This window comes from Diabrotica undecimpunctata, chromosome 5, assembly GCF_040954645.1.
Source record: "Diabrotica undecimpunctata isolate CICGRU chromosome 5, icDiaUnde3, whole genome shotgun sequence".
Lineage (NCBI taxonomy): Eukaryota > Metazoa > Arthropoda > Insecta > Coleoptera > Chrysomelidae > Diabrotica > Diabrotica undecimpunctata.
In genome coordinates, this window is record NC_092807.1 from 12,394,525 (window position 1) to 12,412,479 (window position 17,955).

General features: G+C 34.3%; 2 protein-coding genes across 5 annotated transcripts in view; one reads left to right on the forward strand and one right to left on the reverse strand.

The window, feature by feature from the left end:
• Positions 1–1,680, reverse strand: part of LOC140441059 (uncharacterized) — a 130,662-nt gene extending 128,982 nt beyond the window's left edge. For 2 of the 4 annotated variants that reach the window (XM_072531483.1, XM_072531480.1), the window contains exon 1: positions 1,417–1,680. The gene's annotated coding sequence lies outside the window, so the exon portion shown is untranslated. The remainder of the gene's footprint in view (positions 1–1,416) is intronic. The other 2 variants (XM_072531484.1, XM_072531482.1) reach the window with 1 other exon arrangement.
• The window catches only part of LOC140441060 (peptidoglycan-recognition protein LB-like), an 81,068-nt gene that overhangs the window by 25,235 nt on the left and 37,878 nt on the right, over positions 1–17,955 (forward strand). The gene's annotated exons all lie outside the window — the stretch shown is intronic.

Here is a 17,955-nt window from a genome sequence, read left to right on the forward strand (position 1 = left end):
TACTCTCAATACCAGCAAAAATAAGAGTTTACAAGACAATAATTCGTCCCACAATAACGTATGGAAGCGAGACATGGACTCTGAACCAGCGGGAAACGAAAAAATTACTGGTACTGGAAAGAAAGATACTGCGGACTATCTATGGGCCTTGCAGAAAAGAGACAACAGGTGAATGGAGAAGAAGACACAATGATGAACTCGCAGACAGTATATAGAGATGAAAACATAGTACGCTACATTAAAGCAAATCGAATAAGATGGGCGGGCCACGTACTAAGATCGAGTGACGAAAGACTCCTGAACGCCACATTCTGGGAAAAGCCCGATGGCAGAAGGTCAGTTGGTAGCCCAAGAAAGAGATGGAAGAAGAACGCAGTAGCCAGTGATCAACGCAAAATGGGAATACAGCAATGGGAAATAGCTGCTCAGGACCGACAACAATGGAGGCAAATAGTAAACGCGGCCAATACTCACATATAGTTAAGGAGCCAAATGATGATGTTGATTATGAATACAAAAGCTGACAACTACCAAGAAATCGTTCAACAACTTCCTTCTGCTTATGAAGCTCTAGGATGCAATATGTTACTCAACATTAATTTTTTAAGTTCGCACTTAGATTTTTTTTCTGAAAATCTTGGTGCTATATCAGATGAGCATGGTGAAAGGTTTCATCAGGATACATGGCACCTTGAAAGACGCTACAATGGGAAATGGTCAGCGGCAATGCTGTTGATCGATTTTCTGTTGTCAATTAGTCGATTTGCCGAAAAACTCCAATTGAAGCAGCGAAAAGAAAAAAAACTACAAATAACTTAGATTTTGATTATCATAATGAGATAGCTTTGGTGAAACTTTCATAACCTGTACCTGAAAAAATAGTATTGTTTACTGTAAAACTTAAACATCTTAACAAACTACTCTCATATTATTAAATTAACATTATATGAAAAGACAAATTTTCTGTAGACCAGTTCTCTTGGGAAAGAAAGATCAAAAATATTATGAAATACTATTAAAAGAGACATGTCCATGAAAGTGATTAATACTTATCCAAGATAAAAACTCGAGATGCAATAAAATTAGGGCAATCAGTCACTCATATGTATAAAGGGAAACAGAATGATGATGAATCATCAAGTTAAAATTATCCTTTCCTAAATGTACCTAATATTGGAACGAAAATTTCGGAATTTGTAAGAAGAGATTCTTATTTATTTCTGCAAAATCAAAAAAGATTGCACGTAAGACATCCACACACTTTAATATAAATAAATACAATAAACATAAACCACAAAATCATAAATTCAAAATACAGAATACTATCAGATAGTGCCATTTTCAGATAGAACAAGGCGCATAGCATTATACAATAATGTAAAGAATTTCGTTTCTTATTTTTTATATGACTCTCACCTTTAGTAATTGAATATCCTTTATCTATCAAGTCGTAGGTAAATATCACAATATCTTTCTCACAAAACTACAATCACTCACTACCGAAAGAACAATAGTCCCAATCGTCGAAAAGTTCAAAAACTCTTTTTTATTCGTAACGTTCAGAATTGGTGGATATTTTCGCGATTCCTGATTTTCAGTGCGGCAGACATTTTCAGAGTGCCAGTCCGAAATAGCTGTAACTATTTTTGTAAAGTGTGACGCGTTTTTCTCACTAGCATACTCTCAGTAACTGATTTCAAATATTTCGTTTCGTCTCCGGACTTTTCTTCAATATTAGATCGAATAGATTTATTTTTCGGTTTTATTTTTAAAACAAAAACCCAAACAAGTTTTTATCAAATTATTTCTAAGGGAATTTTAAGAAAAATATAACGATTTCGAAGATTGGAAGGTACAAATATTTGTACAGAAATTTGCCACCGATCATACAATACTCTTAATGTTTTCAATAATATAATTTTCTATTCTTTCAGCCACCTCATCTCAGCAAAGTTTAATCCTAAGTTTTTCTAGTTCCATTTCTTCCTTTGTTATTTTCTTCTTCTTCTTCCTCTTTATAAGTAATTCTGCTTGTTCATTAGCGGATTAATAGCTCTATGGAAGGTTGTCACTCCATCTTTCGTGCGGTCGTCTGATACTTCTTTTGCCGATTGGTGACTTATTTCTTGCTATTCTCCTCCTGTCTCCTCCATTCTGCGTATGTGGTTATTCCATTCTTTTTGTCTATTTTGTGTCCATTTATTTATACACTGTACGTTACATTTTCTTCTAATATCTTCACTTCTCTTTCGATCTCTCATCGTATTTCCTGTAATTCTTCTCAGTACTCTCATCTCTGCAGTTTCAAGCAGCCTTTGCGTTGTAGCTGTGTCGGGTCTTGTTTCTGAGGCATATGTCATTATTGGTCTTACACTGGCTTTATAAATTCTTGACTTCATTTCAGTGTTAATGTGTCTGTATCACCATATAGTGTTATTAAGGCATCCTGCCAGTCTATTTGCTTTTTGTACTTGATCTCTCACTTCTTTGCAGTGGCGCACCCAGGGGAGGGGTTTGGGGGGTTAACCCCCCCCCCCAGGACCCTATTCCGATACTGTTACTCACACATTTTGAGGCCTCAAAATGGAGGTAACATCATAAAAAAAATTTCGGTGACCAACTAACCCCCCCCCCAGAGGCAAATTCTAAGTGCGCTACTGCTTCTTTGTCTAGGTTTCCATAGCTAGACAGTGTAATTCTCAGGTATTTTATTTCCATTACTTGTTCAATACTGATGTCATCAATTTCTATTTTACATCTGGTTGGTTCTTTGCTGACTACTATTGTTTTAGTTTTCTGAGATGAGATTGTCATATTAAATTCTTTTGCTCTTATGTTAAATCTGTGGATCAGTCTTTGCATACTATCTTAATCTTGGGCTATGAATATTGAGTCGTCTGCGTAACAGAGTATTTTTATTTCTTTGTTTCCCATTCTGTAATCACTTTCTTTCTTAATGCTTTTGATGATTTCATCCATGATTAAATAAAAGAGCGGGGGCTCATTGACTCTCCTTGTCTTATTCCGCTGCCTATTTCTATAGGTTCTGTAAGTTGTCCATCTATTCTGACTTCCATTTTGTTGTTTTGGTAGATGTTTTCGATAGTTTTTATAATTTTTAGGGGAACTTCTCTATTATACAGACGATGGATTACATCTTTGAGTCTTACTTTGTCAAACGCTTTTTTAAGTCAATCAGACACAGAAATGCTGGTCTATTATACTCTAGTGAATTCTCAGTAATTTGCTTTATAACGAATATTGCATCTGTACACGATTTTACACTACGAAAACCCTGTTGTTCATCTGCTAAACTTATCCTCTGATTTATTAGTACTTGTAAAATTTTAGTTGTAAGTTTTAGCGTAGTATTTAACAAGTTTATACCTCTGTAGTTTCTCGCTGTTTTTTATTTCCTTTTTTGAATAGTAGGATTAGTTCGCTCGTTCTCCATTCTTCCGGTATTTTATTATGCGTTATAATTTTATTAATTGATGTTGTTAATTGTTCTGTCACTGCTGCTCCACAATATTTCAGTAATTTTATCATTTCGATTATAGATTTTATCATTCAGTATTTTATCAAAAAAGAAAAAAAACTGAAAAAAACCGTTTACTGCTACGTTCAGCTCCGTCCCTTTTTGTAAGGGAAAACAGTGGGCCACTGAGATGTATTCGTGTAAACTAATTAATTTTTAAGGTACACTTTAAAAAGTCATTTATAATAAATACGGGTACAAAAAAAATTAATTTCGTCACAAAAAAAACTCACCGCGTGAGTCGCGTTGGTGGCCACAGGACAGAAAATGTGTCGGTTGAAATTAAAAAAAAGAATAATCTGATTGAGAAAAAATATAATTATGAACCTAGATAACTAAAATGAACCTAGATAATTAAATTTCAACAATATCAAGAAAACAAACTAATTACCTAATTTTCAATTTCTTCATGAAAACGTCTAAGACAATTTTCTAAGCAGAATCCCGGATGTTCAGGGCACTCCGCGCAATAAAAGAATGAGTCCTTTCTTTCTTTTTTAATTTGCCAGCAATATTTACACCGTCGTCGTTTTGTAATACCATTAGCTGATTTAGGGCAATGGGATGGCAAATGAAACGTTAAATTTTTCTTGAAAGGGATTTTTGGGTTTGGTCCCAAATGACTAGGAATCACCGACAATCGAAAGTCGTACAATGACATTTTTATATTAGAATTATTATAGAAATAGTATGCGTTGATTAGCATAATTTGAAAAATATGTATGCCTATTTTTTGTACCACCTCATAGTTTTGTGTTCGCAACTATAATAATTTAACATCTGGTCGCCTAAGTCAATGCCAACTTTGTTTTTGTTATATTTAGCGACTAAACGGGGCTCTTCATAATCAATTCCTTTCCTAGATATTGTTGGAACCATTTCATGATCAAATTCGGAAGAGATCATTAAAATATCTCGCTGATCTTTCCATTTACACACACATATCCCTTTATTATTGTAAGCACTCATCAGTTCATTTTGTTTTAACTTTCGAGAAACAACTTCGTGTGGATTTTCCGCTCTTCCTGTTCTCAATGTTTCTATAAGATAAGTTTTAACCGAAAGTAGTTTTTTACACAATGGAACACTATTATAAAAATTATCCATATATATGGATTGACCAACATTTAGTTTCGAATCCATCAAATTTAGCACTTTTTCCGTATGATTACGTCGTTCAACTACGGGATCACTAGCTCCACTATAAACTACCTAATATGCGTTGAATTATCCCGGTACATTCTGCCAAAGTATACAGTTTGACACCATATTTGTGTCGTTTCCCCTTGAGAAATTGACGAAAACTAAGTCTTCCTCTCCATAAAATCATAGATTCATCCAGGGCTAATTTTCTTTCTGGATAATAAAGATTCTCCATTTTACTATAAAAAAATCTAACAATGGCAAGTCTGGACTGGTTATTTTCACTATTTTTATTAAAATGTAAGGCACGCAAAATTAACACTAAAGCGATTTCGGCTCATATATTGTCCAAACACTGGAATACTAAATAAACGATTTTTCTTCCAATAATCATTCATACGATTAATTTTTATGGTTTCCATGTGAAACAACAAACCAAGAAAAATTTTAAATTCTTCTACAGTTATATCCTTCCAAACTACAATTCTACTTTTCTCAGATTTACTTTGAGAAAGAATATAAACGGCATATAAATTGCTATTTTGAATAATCAGGTCATAGAATAATTCACATGCCAATAAATTGAAGTAATCAATAGGATTGCTGCCACCCACATTAATTTTCAATCCTGATATTGCTGTAAATGGTAGCACTGTAGGATGTTGAAGCTCTGAAGACCATTCAATAATATTTTGAGACTTATCATCACCATCATCATCTTCAAATTCTTCTTGTAAATTAGGATCGTCTGGCCGATCATCTTCATCACAATATAAATCTTCATCACTTGCGTCACTGTCGTCAAGTGAATCTTCTAATATGTGTAATAATTCATCATCTGAGATTGGCTCAGAAGTTTCCCACCTACCTCGTTTAAAAGTCGAAGGTTGCAATATTGATCACTCATTTTAAAAATAATTTAAAATTGAAGTATTTAGCAAAACACGTGCAATGGCTCACAGTAAAACCAAAAGACATCCAAGACCGAAGGCGTAGAAAATATATATCACTGAATGCACAGCAAAATAAACCGATGGGATTGGATTATGATAATACAATAATTTATTACTTTACAACCTTTTATTACAGCTAATTTTGTGGTTTTGGAGCACGTCTAGCTTGAATATTTACAAAGTAAGCAATGAAATTGAGGATTTCATATTTTATCATCCACATTATCAATGGGACAGAAGATATTTGTTATAATTTGTGAAAAATCCGCCAAGATAACATTCATACATTGTCATATACTCAGAAAGTTTAACATCAAAATTCGAAAACCAAACACAAACTCCAGTATATGCCAATGTTTTCAAGCGGCCAGCAGATATTTGTTGCAATTCGTGAAAAATCCGCTGAGATAACGTTCATATATTGTCATATAGTCAAAGACCGCGCGACTCGCGTTGGTGGCCTCTGAGGCTATATTTACTGAACGCGACAGTCGCATTGTCGGACTTCAACGTGTTAAGTCCTGTCTTCTCTGCTCTTTAAAAGTCGTCATCCTAAGAAACCCAGAATCAACAGCCAGCAGTAACGGAATAATTTCAATGCTGTTGTCTACACCAATCACACAATAACACTCCTTTAAGAGGAGAAAAGTTGTATTTGAATCTGAACTATTGGTATCAGCTGACTATCCTCTACGAGATCCACGTCTTACAGTTTAGATACCACTGATATAGGATGTTATAATGATAGATCAGGCGCTAACAACGAATGTATTGTAATTAAATACAACATATAATTTAAAAACAATGATCTCTTTTGTAACAAGTTTATATTTATTTCATTTAACGGAAATTCCATCAGGTCAGTTAGTCGAAACTATGTGAAAACGTGTAAATTGTTACGATGACTAATAATTCGATATCATAGAGAAGATTCAGATTGCACTTGTTTTTATATCATCATTATTTGTGCCTTTATCCCTAGTATATAGGTTTGGTCTGTTTTCCGATTCATATTTCTTCAAAACTTCTCTTAGATTTGTTGGTGATTGGAGTGGTATAAGTTCATTTTAGACATGTCTGGTCTAAGTCTTCTCTGTGTTAGTTTTTCTCGTATCAAGGAATGGTACAAATAATCAAAGTGGGCGATGGTTCTGGCGAAGATAACAAAAAGGGTTTTAAAATAAAATTTGTATGTTGGAAATATAGTTAATAATATTAAAATTGCACAAAAAAATATCTTCAGAACAATACTAATTTTGACATGTGAAATAAAATTTTTATTCTAAGACAGCATAAGAAAAGTGTAAGAATAAATATAATCATCTTCTTCTTCTTATATCCTTTGGCCTCACAGGTGTCAGATTGGGAGTCCAGTCCTTCCTTTACCCATTTTTTCCATACATTTCTATTTTTGGCCATCGTTTTTAATACTTCAATAGTTTTTCCTTTATTTCTTCTTTTTTCTTCGATCTGATCTACCTATTTTCTTTTGGGTCTTCCCCTTCTCGTTTTTTCTCTACTTCCCAATTTTAATATTTGCCTAGTAATTCTTTTTGATTTCATTATATTAATATGTTCTAATATAATCAAAAAATGTCATTCTTGCTTATCTATGTCTGGACAAAGGTCTTATCCAACTTCCTCCATTTTTTCGCTGATAATTTACCTATACGACCCCAATTGAAGTCATTGACCCTTATTTGGACCAACGACAGTGTTCGCAATCGACGGTTTCTCTGCTCGTTCCCGTTATATTTTCGTTAGTAGACTTAGTAAAGTCCCTCATTTCTGAGTACTTTTCTGGGCCAGCCCTTTTTGTCTTCGTATCAAATGTTTTCCCACGAGTTGAGACAAAATGCTATCAGGCAACGTAGTGCTCCCATACTGTGCCAAGACTATAATCCCCCTGAGTTCGAGAGCTCCTTGAGATATCGCTTGGACTACACTGTTCTTTTTGTAGCATGAATCTAATGGGTATGATAGTGCCAGTAGAAAGTAGAGATAAATCTCAAAATGTTAGGTATCGAAAACCGAATGTTGCAGTCTGTCTAATTTTCGTTTAATTTAGTAAATTTTGTAAAACAAGTAGAGCAGTGTAATTATTAATTAAATATTCTTTGCTTTATCAATTTACGGATGTCTTGCGAATTTTCTATATAAAATACCCTTAAATATTTATTCACGGACCACAAAATTACCTGTTTTGACCAAAACTAATCAATTACAGCATTTGTTTGCAAATATTCAAACTGATCCACTCAAACGCGCAGCAAGAATCACTTTAAAGTTTTACCAAAATGTCGCTAAAGATACCGATTCTGTCCCATTACGTTTTATTTACAAATATTCTAAATAATCTAGAAAACCGAGATACCACTCAAAAATTCTGATATTTTAGTCAAATGCGGAAACGGTATTTTGCCCAGGCAATTTTTTTTTTTGTATAAAATTTTCAATTCTTTTTATTTTCCGTTTTACATCAAGATGTGAATGTCGATTCTACATGTTTTCCAGACCCCTTTTAGAGTAAGATATCTATTTTTGTTTTTTTATTTATGTACCTTTTGTTTGCTTCTTATATTTTATTATTGCAATTTCTCATCTCATCAATTTACAATTTTATGTGGCGATTTCAACGCAAAAATAGGTTTAAATGAAGCAGAGCTAGAAACATCCTTGGAAAAATTCGGTTCCCCAGGAAAAAATAATCTAGAAGAAACGCTACTAGGATTTCTACTCCAGAATAATTTATTCAACATGAACAGCTTCTTTCACAAAAAGATGCAAAGAAGATGGACCTGGGAAAGTCCAAACGGTGGAACAAGGAACGAAATCGACTACATCATAAGTGACAAAAAACAAATAATTAACGATTGAACAGTACTCAACAAGTTCACCACAAGCAGTGACCACAGAATGATACGAGCAAAAGTCTAAATAACATAAAAATAGAAAGGAACATAATGATTAAAAAATAATCTCATGGTATCTGGAGACCCCCATTAGATATCAACCAGTATCAAGCACATATCAATAATAAGTTACTACTGCATAAAACTTCCGAGAACGAGCTTAGCGACTTAAATAATTGCATCCTAAACGCCTTACAAGAAAGTCACCGAGTGCACTGTCCTAAAATAAAATTAGATAGTAAAATAAGTCCATATACTGAAACGCTGTTGGATCAAAGAATACAAATGAGAAGCGATAAAAATGCAAACGGCCACACTCTAAGAGAAATAAATAAAACTGTTTCGAAGGTAAATCAGGAGATAAGGAAATTTAAAATTGATAATATTAAACGTACTATACAGGAAAATAACAGCCTAAAAGTTCTACGTAGAAAGCTAACGAATGGGAAATGCGAAATTCATAAATTAAGAAACAAGCAAACTGAAATAATATCACGTAAAGACGAGTTAATACAGGTTGTCGAAGAGTTTTACGGGAGTTATATGGAAGTACATGAGAAGATAAAACAGGAATACAAACAGCCATTTCAAAAAAGATAATGAATCAAGATTCCTAACTAATGCCAGAAATAAAGGTAGATGAGATTCGACAAGCGTTAGGAAAAATAAAAAATAACAAAGACGCAGGAGAGGATCAAATTGTAATAGAAGCTATCGTAAATGGAGGAGATATGCTATTAAATAAATTAAGGAAACTGTTTAATCTATGTTTGCACCAAAGAGAGGTGCCCAAAGAATGGAACAATGCTATAACCATCCTTTTACATAAAAAATGAGATAGAACGGACCTTGAAAATTATAGGCCTATTAGCCTGTTGAACCACATATACAAGCTCTTCACTAGGTTAGTGACATCAAGATTGGAGAAAAAATTAGATTTCTACCAACCGAGAGAGCAGGCAGGATTCCGATCAAATTATGGTACCAATGATCACCTCCATACAGTAAAGACACTCATTGAAAAATCTATAGAATACAACAAACCTCTTGTCCTGACTTTCATAGGTTTTCGTAAAGCGTTCGACACGATCGAAATAGACTTATAGAAGCAATGAATGATAGTAGTATTGACCATAGGTATAGTGAACTTATTTACAATATTTACAAAAATGCCACTTCGACTGTTAAGATACACGATAAAATCCGACCAATAAACATAAAACGTGGGATAAGGCAAGGAGATATATTGTCACCGAAATTATTCATAACGGTACTATTAGAGTATGCCTTTAAGATGGTCAATTGGGACCACAGAGGAGTATAACAATAGTCAATAATAACATAGTCACTAATAATAGTCAGTAATAATTATAACAATAGTCAGCGAACAGCTTAACCATCTCCGTTTCGCAGATGACATTGTCCTTATCACAGATAAGAAGCCACAGATATGTTAAATGAATTGGACTTTGCATGTTCTCAGGGGGCCTCAGAATGAACTTGACAAAAGCTAAGTTTAATTTAACTATTCAAGACAAAGTGGTAGAACTGGTGGAGAAATATACTTATTTGGGTCATGAAATAAGAATCAGAAGGAATAACCAAACATGCGAAATGCAAAGACGAAATACTTTAGCGTGCGCAGCCTTTGGAAAACTGCGCGACAACTGGGCAGGCCATGTAGCAAGAATGCATGACTCACGATGGACAAGCAAAACTACAAATTGGAGGCCAAGAGCAGATAAACGTAGTAGAGGAAGACCACCTACGCGTTGTGCTGATGACATCAGGCGTATCACCAATAATTGGCAATAAAGAGGAAGGCAACTTTAGGAAAGGCCTATGTCCAGCAGTGGACGTGATAAATGAAGGCTGGATGATGATGATGAATTTCTCATCTAATTAGGGACCAAGTTCGTACTAGTTAAAGACGATCTCTTAAGTCGTCCCAGTTTGATGCCTAATTAGAGACGACCTTCCTAGTTCGGGATGGCGTTCCTGATAGGGAACGGGGCTCTTATCTTAATTTGTGGACCGCCGAGATTCTCAATTCTAATTTAGATTGAGATTTCCAACTTTTTATCCTTGAGTACGACTACAGAGTACGACCACAACGATGGGTAGACATTACGAAAAAGCTTCTCAACAAACTGTATACTGAGGCAGTACACGTAACAGATGACTGAGACCAGTGCAGAAATCTTCTTCTTCAAGTGCCATCTCCGCGGCGGAGGTCGGCAATCATCATAGCTATTCGGACTTTTGAGACGGCTGCTCTGAAAAGTTCATTTGATGTACATCCGTACCACTCTCTCAGGTTGCGCAGCCATGACATTCTACGCCTCCCTATGCTTCTCTTTCCTTGGATCTTTCCCTGAATAATCAGTTGGAGCAAGTTGTATTTCTCTCCACGTGTAATATGTCCGAGATATACTAATTTTCTTGTTTTTATTGAATTTAAAATTTCCATTTCTTTGTTCATCCTTCCCAGAACCTCTTTGTTTGTGACGTGTTCTGTCCATGATATTTTCAGAATTCTTCTGTACACCCACAGCTCAAATGATTCCAGTTTTTTCATTGATGTCGCATTCAAGGTCCAAGATTCCATTCCATAAAATAAAGTCGAGAAAACATAGCACCTCGCCAACCTAACTCTTAGTTCCAGTTTTAAATCCCTGGTACATAGAACTCTTCTCATTTTGTTGAAATTTGCTCTAGCCTTTTCTATTCTTATTTTTATCTCCTGATTGTAATCATTTGTGGAGTTAATCATTGTTCCCAGGTATGTATATTTGTCCACTTGTTCGACGTTGGTTTCGTTTATTAGAAGATTCTCGTTATTTCTTTGAGTTTTCGATATTCTCATAAATTTCGTCTTCTTGACATTCATTGTTAGACCATACTCTTTTCCATACTCTGCTATTCTGGTCACCAGTCTCTGAAGATCTTCAATGTTTTCGGCTAAGATCACAGTGTCGTCCGCATATCTAATGTTGTTAATGGGAACTCCATTTACCTTTATTCCAGCTGTTTCACCCTCAAGAGCTTTTTTCAGGACCTCTTCGGAGTAGGCATTGAAAAGAATTGGCGACAATACGCATCCCTGTCTTACTCCACATCTAATTTCAATTTCTTCTGACAGCTGTTCGTTAACACGTACTTTTGCTCGCTGTTTATAGTATAAATTTGATATGATCCTGAGGTCGTTGTAGTCAATCTTCTTTGATTTCAGGACATTCATTAAATGTTTATGTCGTACTTTATCGAATGCTTTATTCATAAAGTGCAGATTTATGAATTTATTATGCACATTATTCATATAGTGCAGAAATATCATTAATCAAACTATCGAAGCTGCTGAAACTGAATGATGAACCACAACACATCTGTTAAGATGTTAATGATTGTGATGATGACGACTACAGTAATTTTCACCTCTACCGGCCATCTCCATAGAGAATTCAACGGTGTCGGAGTACAGACGAAATTGTAACCCGATTGACCCATTGCTCAATGCCCAACCTAATTGTGAGTAGTTTTCATTTATTCTAAGGAAGCCAGGTCAAGTGGTAAGTTTCTTTCATATTAAGAACATCGATCTAAAAAGAGATGTGTTCAATATACATATGTGTATTGTATCAATTTTTTTTTTCAACCAATTTTATTGTTTTTAATTATTTACAATCAACTGAAATTGTCTCTGCCCTTATTCCCTTTTCTTTGATGTGTTGAAGTGTATTTGGGTTAAATTTTACCACAGGCTTTGGACCAAATGTTAAAATACAGCAGTAGGGTTGATACATTCCTAAAAATAATTCTGAAATCGCAACGGAATATTCGGCAATAATGGAAAAAGTTGAAGCAATATGTAGTTTTTGAATATTGGCTAAATTTTTACGAAACAATTGTAGATAATCACAAAAAATTCAGCGGTTTTTTTTTCAGCAAGATTTATCGTGTTATCTTTTAATAGTACCACTCTGTACGATATTAAAAGCTTTTGTGTACCTAAAATGCTGCATAAAAATCCATGGCCCAAGGCTGTTTGTTCAACTGTGGTACCATTTTATGTAATAGCGATGTAGTTCCCCTCAAAAATGAAATAACGCGTAAATAATTACCATGCAAGTATTTATCGTTTCCTCACTTTAGATATTTACTTAATCGTTTACCTTCTTGTAAGTGCCAACCTCAAGTTGAAATATATTACAAAACACGACAGTTGTCATTGGCGGGGTCGCGAATTGAAACGTGAACTATTATAAGAATTTCTATCTAATCGGAATGCACAGTCTGTTATTCTTATAAAGTTAAGCGAGACGCTTGACTATATAAATACTTATAAGACTATATAAATATAATGACTATAAATATGAAAATACTATGTACATACAGTGTGTAAAAGCCAAATGGAATAAATTCATTATTTAGGTTACTGTACATATTTATAAAAAATCCCGAAACACGTCAAATTTAAATTATAACTTGACATTCTTTAACGTGAAAATGCAACCCCTACCTTCAACCCCCTTAGAATGACAGGTACAACCCCCAATTTTTAAAATAGTAGGCTTGTGATATATCGTTTGAAAGGTCTTTTCATTCTCCATTCAAAAATGTCGTCGCTTTCAAGTTTATTAAGATTAATTAAGATAAAATAAATTAAAATCATGTGGTTACCGAAATTCGCTACAATACAATCAAAAACTAAAATGTAATGCAAAACGTAATAAAATGTAGAGCACGAAAAAGAACTATGAATGTTAATGAAGTAGATGTTCAAAATGTTTACCGCGAACGTCTTGGCAACATCCTAATCTCAAATAAAACTGTCTTCTAACATTATTTATCATAACAGGCGTGATCGACCTAATCGCAAGCGTTATTCGTTCTTTTAAGTCATTTAAATCAGAAGGTTTAGTTTTGTACACATGGCTCTTCACATATCCCCATAAAAAGAAATCTAATAATGTAAGATCAGGTGATCGCGCTGGCCATTCAATCGATCCTCGCCTCCCTATCCACCGATTGGGAAATATTGTATCGAGGTACTGCCGGACATTAAGTTGGTAATGTGTTGGTGCTCCATTCTGCTGAAACCATATCGTATTCGCTGGAACTTGAGGGTTTCCTGGATCAGGATATAAATTTGCCAACGTTGGAATGACATCATTTTGAAGTAGTGCCAAATAATTGTTGCCATTCAAGTTGCCCTCAATGAAAAAGGGACCAATGATATTGTTTCCTACATCCCTGCCCAAACATTAACCTTTTGAGGGTATTGAGTGTGTTCTTCTCTCATCCAGTGAGGATTTTCCGTGGCCCAGTAGCGGCAATTTTGCCGATTAGCATGACCGTTAAGTGAAAAAGTACACTCATCAGAAAACATAACGTCTTCTAATTGGATAATATTGTTATCCAACATGTCCATCATTTGCTCACAAAAAAAAGTTCTCCTATCAAAATCGTCTTCCATGAGCTCCTGAGTAGGTATCATCTTATAAGGATGCAATTTATTTTCTTTTAATATGTTTACTATCGATGTATGGCTAGCATTGAATGTAGTGGATGCCTGTCTACTCGATATATGTGGATTTTCCTGAAACTCAAGCAACACATCTAATTTGAATTGATCACTCAGTGCATTGGCAGCTGCTTTTTTTATCTGCCTTACATGACCAAACTCGCGAAACTGCTTCTCTATTTTACTTATTGTTCCTTGGGATATAGGCGGTAAATTAGGATATTTCTCATGAAATAGGCGAGTTACTTCCTGTTGTGTTCGGGTGTTATCTCCGTAACCAATCATTTGTAAAACTGTTATTTTATGCATTTCCGTTAATCTAACCATTTTTCAGAATTGAATTGAACGAACTTTTTACTTAAATTAAAATACTGACAACTTAAATAAAACAATTTACTAATGCGTGTTAAAATAACGTTGCCACGGAAATTCTTTAAAGTTTTTTAATGGTTACCATCTAAAAACCACATTGCTATGGTTTTTGTTCACTTTCTCATTATCAAGACCTAAACGGGAAATAAGTTTTGAGTATATTTTAGCGAATTTCGGTAACCACATGATTTTAATTTATTTTATCTTAATTAATCTTAATAAACTTGAAAGCGACAACATTTTTGAATGGAGAATGAAAAGACCTTTCAAACAATATATCACAAGCCTATACTTCCTATTTTAAAAATTGGGGGTTGTACCTGTCATTCTAAGGGGGTTGAAGGTAGGGGTTGCATTTTCACGTTAAAGAATGTCAAGTTATAATTGAAATTTGACGTGTTTCGGGATTGTTTATAAATATGTACAGTAACCTAAATAATGAATTTATTCCATTTGGTTTTTACACACTGTATAAATATATGAATTGAAAAGCCAAATACAGTAAGGCCTCGTTTTATGCGGTAAACACGTTCCACAGAAAATCGCATTTAAAAAATCTCATAAAAATTGCTTTGAAAACTTTAAAAAGACTTGCCTTAAAAAAGCAGGGAGACGTTCCGTAGCCTTCTAAAATTACATAAAACCAAGAGAAAAACAAAAAAGTTTGCAGATAAAAATAGAAATTCATACAAAAGCTTCAAAAAACTTGTATTTAAAACTTATTTAATTTTATTTTATGGGAAAGTAATAGGTACATATAGTTTTACATTTACATTTTTAATCATTATCGCTATCTGATAATGGTTCTTCATCGTCAGAAGAAACTATCGCTGCAATAGATATTTTCAGTAATTAAACTTTGCGATAAAGATGCTAGTAATTTTTTATGTAGCTCACGATATCCTGACATGGCAATTATGCCGCTCACGTTGCAATTTAAAGGCTAGTTCAGAGTTGGGGTCATTAATAAGAAAATTATTTTCTAATTTACTGCAAAGTTGAAGACCTTCTCGAATTAATTTGACAGTGAGGGGGTTCGTTTTTTTTTCTTCATTATCATCATCTTCTAGACTCACGACGCTATCTAAAGTTAGATCTAAAGTTTGATCAAATATATTATGGTAACTTAATGTATCCTCCTCCTCCTCCTAAGTGCCTTCTCTGTTGAGGTTGGCGATCAATATGCCAAATTTCTCTGTGTTCTGGGCTTGATGAATTAATTAATTTTTTCTTGTGTGGGTCCAATCTCTGATGTTTCATAGCCAAGATTTTTTCTTTCGTCCTATGCCCCTTTTACCTTCAATCTTGCCTTCTAATATTACCTGGAGCTGCTCAAATTCCCTATGGCGCATTATGTGTCCCAGATATGACGTCTTTCTAATTTTGATAGTATTGACCAGATGAGGGCGTGTGTTCATTGCTCTCAGTACTTCTTCATTCGTAGTTCTGCTGGTCCAGCTTATTCTTAGCATTCGGCGGTACATCCACATTTCAAATGAATTTAATTTGTTGACGTCATACTGTTTTAATGTCCAGGTCTTACAGTCATATAGTAATAGAGACCACACATAACACTTTAGTGTTCTCAATCTTATTGAGACTGATAGCTTGGGGTTACAGAGCATTTTACGCATATTCATGAAACCAGATCTTGCTATTTCAATGCGTCTTCTAATTTCTTTTGAGTGGTCTAATGGACTATTTAGTTGTCTGCCCAGGTATATGAAGCTTTGGGGACTCTCTGGTGGAATACCAGAATTTTGGTTTTTGGAAAAATTAATGTCCAAGCCCAGTCTGTGACTTTCTTCTGATAATATGTTCATCAATATTTTTAGTTTGTCTTCTGTTTCTGCTAATACTACGGTATCATCGGCATATCTTATATTGTTAATGATGATTCCATTGGCTCTGACACCTTCAGGGTGATCTTTAAGAGAAACTCTAATTATATGTTCGGCATATACATTAAATAATAGGGGGGATAAAATGCACCCTTGACGCACTCCTCGTTCTATGTTGACGTACTTGATGTTTCTGTTCTCTGTTCAAACGCATCCTGTGTGGTTCCAGTATGTATTACTTATAATAGCTATGCCGTGTCCGTCCAACCCTACTTCTTTTAGCAGCTCAATCAATTTTCCGTATTTGATGCGGTTGAAGGCCTTTCTATAATCGACAAAGCACACATACAGCCGTTTTTGAACCTTAAGATACCTTTCTGCCATCAGTGTCAATCCCAGAATTGCTTTCTCTAGTACCTGTACCCTTTCTAAAACCATATTGAGAACGACTCAGGTATTCTTCACACTTATTGTGAATTCGGTTATAAATTTATTCGCATAAAAATCTTAGCGGCATGACTCACTAGGGATACAGTTCGATCGTCTTCACATTTCCTTGCTTTTTGTTTTTTAGAAAGAGCTATGTATGTGGATGTTAGCCAGTCATGCGGTATTATGCCATGTTCATATATAATGTTGCGTAGGTATGTTAATTTCCTGACAGCATTATCACTTAGGTGTTTAAAATGTTCGGCTGTTATTAGGTCTTCGCCGGGTGCCTTGAAGTTCTTTGAGTATTTTATTGCCTTTTATTGCAAAACTTCTTCGGTGAGAATGTTTAATTTTTCATCTGTATCTGTTTGTCAGGGCTTTTCTGTTCTCTGATCACCAAACAAATCTTTAAGATATTGTTCCCATATTTCTTTCTGTTTTTCATTTGGTTTTTCTTGTTTGTTACAATCGATAAGTGTTTGGGTTTCCATATTCCAGCTACTTCTTTAACATTTCTGTGTAGTTCTCTATCTTTATGCTTCATTTGCAAATCTTCATTTACATTTTTCTTTCATCCAGTCTTCCTTAGCTATAATTAGTTTTTTCTCAATTTCCCTGTTGAGTTCTTTGTATCTTGTTAGGTTTTTGTTCTTTCCGTATTCTTAAATTTATTTGAGATTATTGTTGTCTTTGAATATTCGTCTATTAATTTAATGTGTGAACAAATTGTATCAATTTCTAACGCTGCCACTGAATATCGGCATTAAAGGAATCTGTCAACCTCATTAGAAAGAAAAAGGTTTGGGAATTACATATTTTTGGTAATCGGTACTTTATTTTATTATTAATTAATTGCAAATATTATTGTAAAAAGAGTTTATATAGGTAAACATGAATTTCAAGGAAAAAATCATTATTATCGGTTTGTTATGTACTTTTTGTCTAATTATCTGTAATAAACTATGTATGTTAATTACCCACAAAAACTATTTAGTAAATAAGGTGATTATACCATATTTTGTAATCAATAAAGATATTAGCAATATAATCAATATGTTGTAATAATAGTTAACAGAATAACTCATATATGAAAGGGTTCTTTTACAAAGAGTACGATTCAAATATCTTGGATGTTGGATGACCCAAAATGTAGATCCGTCCTTCTAACTCGGATATCTAATTAAACGGACAAGAAGTACATTTCAAAAATCCAAGCCTTCATTACTCATAACTCATTGAA